Source organism: Chroicocephalus ridibundus, chromosome 4, assembly GCF_963924245.1.
Source record: "Chroicocephalus ridibundus chromosome 4, bChrRid1.1, whole genome shotgun sequence".
NCBI lineage: Eukaryota > Metazoa > Chordata > Aves > Charadriiformes > Laridae > Chroicocephalus > Chroicocephalus ridibundus.
In genome coordinates, this window is record NC_086287.1 from 30,455,049 (window position 1) to 30,463,500 (window position 8,452).

Here is an 8,452-nt window from a genome sequence, read left to right on the forward strand (position 1 = left end):
TGCTTGTGACTGCTAGTAAATAGAAAATCAGAGGTATGTATCCTCAGGCTACTGTTTTGCTCTTTGCATCAACATCTTTGTTTTAATGTTTCTGCCATGTATATTTATAAAATGGCCGTAAACACTCAGAGCAAATCAATTAATTATAAGCTAAAACACTGACCTGTGAAGTACAGCCACTGGGAATGCAGCACACAAACTTTTCTGACAGTTATGCTGTGGGGACGGTAATCTGTAGCAGAACAGTGGAGTAAACAGGTTAGGGGGAAATAATCTCTTAAATCAGAGACTGTCAATACTGGAAAGCTTTTTGGTTAGTTGCAAGGGTTTGATCCAACTGAGCTGAAGGAAAAACTTTTTTTTTTTTCAGTGATCAATCCATATTGAATCCCTTGTGCAGGAAGCAGCCATAGAAAGGTTTTGTGGAATTAGTATTGTAAATCACACATTCAATCCCTTTGTGAGTGTTGAAAGCATTGTCATTCTTCTAATCGCTATATCCTATCTTTGATCCGTAACAAATATGCACACCCAGCTCTGCTAATCTCCATTATGATTGTGAGATACCTGTATTTGCCAGTACTATACCAGTAGAAATAGTTAAAATTTTTCTTCCTTCTATGATTCTGGGCTTTGTTGTTTGTTTTTTTCTTTCCTGATTGAAACACATTATTTAAATAATGGCATTTCCTGTATAGTTCAAAATAAAAATAAATAAAAAGTTGGAAACGCGGTGGAGCCCTTTTATTTAAAAACATATTTATAATGAGAAAATAAGTTGGTTGTTTTGAGTGATCATGAATCACAGATTTTATTTTCAGTATGACATGACTATAATGTTTCCAGATATGTGCCATTTTACTACATAATCCAAGAGAAATAACATGGGTTGCTTCTAGAAGCCCATCACACATAGCCTTTATTATAGGCACAAGGTCAGAGACACTCTTGGCTTTGAAGAAGGCTGTAAGCAATAAACGGAGAAATTACAGCTAAACACCTGCCAAAGTCTTTGCTGGGCTCAGCCCTTTACTTGCTTTAGTTTTAAAATTTGATCATATTATCTCTGCTCTCCGTTGTCTTTCAGTTAATACAGCAGATTTTCCAGTCCAACTCTTCTGTTCTCTTAGGACAACAGCTTGACTGTAGATATATGGATGTAGATATATATGTGTGTGTTTGTAGATCTCATAGGTTTCACGCTGAAGATTCAGTGTTGGGGGACATAGAAATCCCATTTAATCACAAGAAAAATCTTCACATCTGATCAGTTTCTTCAGCAAAAGGAAATGCCCTGCAAAGGGTGAGGAGCGGTGTCTGCAGAGGCTGAAGTTCCAGCTACCTCTAAGGACAATGTTAAAAAAGATTTAAAGGATTTCTGGCACAGCATGGACAGTGATCCTTGATACTGATCCTGAAGAGGGGAAAAGGATTGTTTGTTCAGCGAGTAATAGGAAAGCCACCCGATGCTGCTATGAAATTGTCAGGATGGAAGAGAGAATCTCTCGCTTTCGGAGGAACCGAAGGAAAGGTCGGGTGTTGGATTCCTTCCCAATCGTCCCACCTTGAGTCACTACCTAAAAAGAAGTAAACCTGAAACCACATGCACTGCAGAAATATTTTGGCAGCTGCTTTGTTGGTTGGGGAGGGGTGGAGGAAGAATGAATTAAATCTGATTCTTCCTTGTCTCACCAGTAGTTACACAGAGAACTGAGCAAACGTGGCAACAGAAGGGAAGGCACATGGTGAGCTAAGTGACCTTCCTGATGTCATTCCCTTAAATCTGCTCAGCAGGGAGATTCACCCTTGAAACGCTTGAAGCAGCAGCAGAAGCTTAGGCCAGCTGCTGGGAGGACCAACCACTCTCCAAACTATGGAACAGCTGCTGCCCCTGAGGAGTCCTAAAATGTTACCAAATCCAGACCTTCCTCTACTTTCCCATAGATGCTAGTTGACTATCCTATTTTATGGGTCTTGCTTCTGATTTTAGGGTGTTACCAGTTGATACTCACGTTATCACATTTCAATGTAAAACTATGGGACATGTTACATAGGGCCTTCGGGCATCCTTTTCCAGGGCAAATATCATTTTTGCTACACAGAGGTTAGTGTACGTCCCCTGATGGAGCAAATGGCCAAAGTGTTTCTTTATATGTGTGACCATGCTGCCATACATCCCACAATAGCTGGGTGTCCATGTTAATACAGCTCAAGAAAATGTGCAGTTAATTCAGCCTGAATTAATTTATGCTCTAGGAACTGCAAGCTGAGTAAAGCTGTGGAACTGCTCCCTGGGGAGGAGTTTAAATAAGCCAGCCTTGATTTTGTACATTTGATTCTTCAGAGCTGAAGCCAGCCAAGAAAGCCATTTATGATGGATACTGCTCTCTCTCAATGCTTTTCTGTAAAACTGCTGTGGAGACAGAGGCAGGGAAATGATTAATTCTTTGCGAGTAAAGGAGAATGGAGCATACAATTTGAAAATATGGTGCTATGCAGTGAAAGAAGGTTAGCATTCCTCCTCTCTCCATTGCTTAAAATCCAAGTTACCAAACCAAGTCCACCTTCTGCATAGGAAGGTCAGTTTGCAGAAGAACTGGAGTATTGTATTGGCATGAATATTACAAGCAGTTGGTCAGCTTTGCATCTCTTGTCCAATACAGCGATATTTGGTTTACATCAGTAAAACAGATGTTCTCACAGAGAACTCACTGCAGGTTTTGGAGAAGAAAGACTCATGGAGAGTGGAAATAGCTTTTGTTCAACCAGCAGATATTGTTGGGAAAAAAAAATAAATGGCAGACTTTGGACTATGAAGTCACTTGGGCAACTTTAACAAAGAAATAATTCTAGGATTCATGCACAAGTGTCCCTCCTACCACACTCTGTTTCTTATACTGGTTTATATAGATTAACTGCACTCACTGTCTCAGTTTGCTTTCTTGCTTCCTTGTACGTGCATTGCAAGAAATCTGTATGTGTCCTGAAATACCATTTTTGCAATTTGGGTGAGATTCTACAAAGTGGGTGCCATTGGTGTATACGTGTTTCTCTGTGCATAATCGAATTCCCATCTGCTCTGACAGTGTTTCTTCCATGCCATATTACTGCAGTTCCTTTAAAACAAAACAAGGCACACAAGACTTTCAAAGAGATATTGAGTAATTGCATAAGAGTTGGCACACTGATTGAAATAAACAACAGAAGCATTTCTATTTACATTTCAGTAGATCATAACATAAATAAAAAACCCAATAACTGAAATAAATACCTACATGGTTGCTCTTGAGTCAAATGAGAAATATCAAGTGCATTTATTTTTACATAAAATAAGTAAAACACACTTGGCCAATCATGCACCGCAGTGTGAGCATCCTGCCAACTGGAGTTCTGCAAACAGCATACACACATCTACTAGCAAAAATAAAGTGATTATATGCAATGGATTGTGATCTACCTAGTTAAGAACTATTTTGTTACAGTAAAGAAAAAGCAAACAAGAAAACAGAGGCTTCTCTACTCTCATCTCTTCAACCAATGGATATTAATTTATTTGTAATTTTTCATTTTGTTATTTGTGCTTCTTTTTCCTTTAACTTATCTGATACGTGAGTATTTGGGGGGTGAGAGGTATTATTTTTTATATTGGGAGTGTCACTCAAGTCACTACATGCTGAATGATGCTTAGAAAAATGAAACACAATGAACTGCAATGAAATTTAAGAAAATAAATAAAATAAAATAAAATAAAATAAAATAAAATAAAATAAAATAAAATAAAATAAAATAAAATAAAATAAAGTAAAATAAAATAAAATAATGTAAAATAAAATAAAATGAAATAAAATGAAATAAAATAATATCCGGCAGGTCTGGGCCTCTGGAGGGGGCCACACGCCGCTGCGCTCCCGCCGGCAGCAGGGCGGTACCTGCCCGGCGTCCCGGCCTCTCCGGAGCTCCCTGCGCCCGGCGGGGGCGGCTGAAAGGGCGGAAAACCCGCGGCCGAGAAGCGGGCAGCGGGAAGGCAGGGCCCGGCTGGCGAGGGGTGCGTCCCCCCGGCCCTCCTTGCCGGGGACGGGGCGGCGGGAGGGCACGTCTACTCCTCCCGGGAGGATCGAGACCACGGGTGCCGGGGAGGAGGAGGTGCAGTGACAAAATGGGGTGCCCCTCTCCTACCTCGGGTTGGTCGGGGGAAGGGGGTGACTCGGCTGTGATGGTCGTAGGTAAGAAAAGCTCACGCAGAAAAGGCTCCGAAGCAAGTGTTGACCCCACGCAGGGCCCTCACCTGCCCAGGCGCCGCTCCTGAGGGAGAGGAAGGTAAACGCCACCTTATCCCATCGCACCGGCTGGTGAACTCCGGGGGCGCGGGAGCCACCGCTCCGCTGGGTGGTGCTCCGGGCAGCGGGGGGGTATCCCCGCCGGCCCTTCTCATTGAGGGCTCAGCGGCAGGAGCACAGAGCCAGGGCGGCTCTGCCCTGGGGGGCCGAGGGGTGAGAAACAAGCTCCCCGACTCCGCCGCCGTCTCTATGGGCTCCCTCCGGAGCGAGGGGCGCTCCCGGCCGTTACCGACACCTGCCCGCGGAGCGCCCCGGGACGGCCCGCCCTCCCACCCCGTCCAAAGGACCCTGCCCTGGGCAGCGGCACGTTCCCACCCGACTACTGTTTGCCCGCTTGGATGAGGGAGGATTCCGGGTTGGAAACAGATGGGAAGAGGGATTTCCCACCGTCGGGGGGGGTGGATGAGTAAGGACAGGGGGAGGGTGGGAGAGACTGAGGGGTCCCACGCCGTATGAGGCGACCCGCTGCGCAGCTTCCCTCCTCGTGTTGGGCCCGCCTGGAAAGCCGGGCACCAACAACCCTCTGCAGGAGACAGATGAGGGGAAAAGAGAAGGCGGATGCACAGCGAGGAGCAGGGAAGGCATCATGATGCCGACACAGCCTCACAGCTCCTTCCCGATCTGCCCCGCACAAGCACTGCCGAGAGATTCCCTGCCAGGACACGACGGCGTTTGGGTAAAATCAAATAAGACCCTGTAAATTAAACCGGCAGGCGCTGCCCCTGCCAGTGGAGAAGTAGCTCTCACACTGGAGCGGACTAAAATAGCGCTCCGAACTTAAAATTAAAGCCCCCACCGATTCCTACGGCCGCCCGCCCTACGCGTGGGACAGTACCTGCGGGCGGCGCTCCCGAGCAGCGCTGGGCGAGCGGCGCCGACGGGCTCTCGGCCCCCGGCCCGGGGCCGCTCCCCGCCTGACAGCCCGGCCCCCGCAGAGATGTGCTTCCTAAAAAGCGGCCGCTTGCCGAGTGGTCTTTGCGGGGCCCAGCTCTCACTGCCAACGCTGGTGACACGGTCTCCCGTGGACGTCCTCCCCCAGCTCCACACACCCGCAAACCACACACACGTACTTTCCTCTTTTAGGTCAGTTATTATGTTTTCCTCCTTGGCAGCGCGCACCGGTGGAGCCTGGCACCTTGTTGCCGTTTAGATGGGGAAAATACAGCTCACTTCAGCCTGCACTTTTCTCCACAAAAAAAAGAAAAGCTGCACAAACAGATCCCCTGAAAAAAAAAATTAAAAAAAAAAAGCCAGTGTACAGCTTGATCAGAAACTGGTGCTACTCTAACGAGAGCTAGGGAAAGGCTCTGCCTAAATCGGGCCAGGGCTACCGTCCTGAAGTCTAGAAAACACAAAAGCAGCTAAGCGCGTCTGGAGAGCTCCTGGCTGCTATCATGTGTCCTCCATCCTAAAACAGTCCTTCACTTCCAGCTGCAAAGGGTACGGACAAATCGCGCTGGACTCTCGGAGCATCTCACCTAGGGTTTCGCAGAGGCTGAAGTGCGGGGCAAGGGCAACTACCGAAACACCCTCTTTTTCCTGTAACCGTGGTCAGAGCCATCAGGACCCTCTTCTTCACACAAGGAAGGCTTTTCTCCACCAGGGCTGCAACACAGCAACCCCGGCTGAAGGGAAGTTCCAGCAGCGGCTGACTCTGCCTTGGGCTTGCAGATTTGCACACCAAGCCGAAAGGTTCTCTAAAATCACAGCCCATCTGTGCTCTCACCTCTGGCAGCAGCCTTAGAAAGAGGGAGCCGAGCCCGACGCGCAGCCCGACAACAGGAGGCGCTGCGACTTTGCACAACCCCCGACCTGCCCTCCCCTCCCCGCCCGGAACGGCCCGCCACGGCCCGCCCGGCCGGCGAGCATCCCGGCCGGGGGCGTCTCGAGGGGCCGGGCCGGCGGGGAGAGCGGCTCTTGCCGACCGCCACGTCTGCTCCGCCCGGCGAAACGCCTCCCGCCGTTTTGTAGCAGCATCCGAGGAGCGTGGCCGGCTTCCTGCCTTGCTCTTTTTTTTTTTTCTTTTTTTTTCCAGGTTACGGAGTGAGCCCTGCGTGGGCTGCCCGGTGTCCCGGCGGGTGTTGATCCCGCGAGGCTGGGCTCTGGGAAGCGGGGCAGCAACCGCCCCGAGGTCACCCGGCGGCGGGGGGGGGAGTGTGACACCAGCTGGGTCGCTGGGACCGCTGCATCCCTCCCAGCCTCGCCGCATGCAGGCTGGGAGGGGTGCAGCGGTCCCAGCGACCCTCAGGTACTAAAATGAACAAACCACCACCGAAGGGTCTCTAATTTCACACATATAGACCGCTTCCATTAGTGAAAGAGGGAGGGTGCATACACGAAGACCGCAATTTTAATATCTCTTCGATTTTCCAATGGGTTTTGTTCCAATTTCCACGGGTGCAGTTTGACCATTTGAGAAAGCAGGGTTTAAATCCAGTGCTTTTATCTATTTTATTTCCTTCAAGACACATTTTCATCCCTTGTTCTCGTCTGCTGATTCCAGAGTTTTGTTTGTTTCGAGGATTTGACTTAATTCTGTTGCCAGATTTAAAGAAAGAAGGACGAGGATGGAAAGAACAAAGAAAGGGATAACAGAAAACGCATTTAGAGGACAAGTTAGAACGTATTTGTCGAGGTGGAGATATGCTATATCTCGTCATTTGAATGATGGGTCTCCGTATAAGAAACTTTAAAATCGTGTTTGTGGGGGTGACGTTTTCGCAGATCACTCGAGGACAAATCGCTGTGGAAGCAACTGTGATCCTGCTGAACGTTACACGTGCCAACCAAAAATTCAGACCCAGATGTGTATTGTACTTTGTGTGGTATGATACGCAAGCCTTTTTCAAATTCCCAAGAAACTTTATTTCCCCTTCAAATTCCCATTGCCCAGGAAGTTATTTGGGTTTGGGGAGTTTTGTTTGTTTGTTTGGTGGGTGGGGTTTTTTGGTTTTGTCCTTTTTTTTTTTTTTACTATCAGGTGATAAAAGTTCTGGTAGCTGGGTAGGAATAAATTCATGAAGGATATAGCAGAGAAACCCAAGAAAAGTCTGTGGTCTTGACATAAGCTCGAGGAGCTGGACAGGGCAGGCGCAGAAACAGAAAATGTTCGATCCGTCTGCAAAGCCTGAATATTCTCTTCATAATAATAAAGAATGTTGTCCAATGTCAATTTGTTTTATCGGTGTTGCCTCTTTTTACCTTTTACCAGCCTGTGTAGATTCCTCCTCCTTTCTTTGAGAGAAATCACGTTAATGAGCAAGAAGTTGGTAAAGAGATACCCGCTACTTATTGTTGCTGTTCCTGGGTGCCTTGGCACCAGAGAAGGCTTCCGAAGGAGCCTTCTGGGCTGGAGGCTTTCCACAGTAAAGATATAAAATGGTTTCAGTGACTCACCTGATGTTTGCCAAGTGGAGGTTAATATCGGTAGATCCGCATTCAAGCCTCTGTCCGCATTTATTGGGTGCCTGTTGTGTTATGTCTCAGCGCGGTGACTCACATGGTTTCTAAACGTAAGGCACCAGAGAAAAAATATCACCGCCACCATCTACATAGGACGGCAGCCCCGTTTGAAGGGCCCATGGAGGAGGCGGGGGGAAAGGGGTCGGAGGGCTTTGGGGAGCGGGGAGCCGAGCCCTCCTGCTCGCAGCCCGGAGCGCCGAGCCCGGTCCCCCGCCCCGAGGGCGCTGGGAGCGGGGGGCGTCGGGCAGGGGAGGGGGGCGCCGCCGAGGTACCTGCGCGGTAACAGGCTTTGAAGTGAGGGGCGTGAGCGGGGGGGAAGCCTGTGGACTACAGGACTCGGGACTTTGGAGCACGTCCTGGCCATCAAGTTAAAGGAGCATCTACTGGACTTCAGTAAATATTGCCCCTAATCTCAGGGGTTTAAGGCTGGATGGCCTTTTGCATTCTCTTCAAACAGAGGGGGCTGCCCTTCCCTTATCTACCTCATTTAATTTCCACCGATCCCTCCTAGCATTTGTCCTGTCCATCTGAAAGGGGGGGGGGGGGTCCTCCCCCTTTCCTACTCTTCCCCCTTTGCCCACCTCTGTCTCTCCTTCTTTCCCCACAAGCTTAAACCAATTACGCCGCTTTGCAAATAAAGTGCCGCCCCGGGG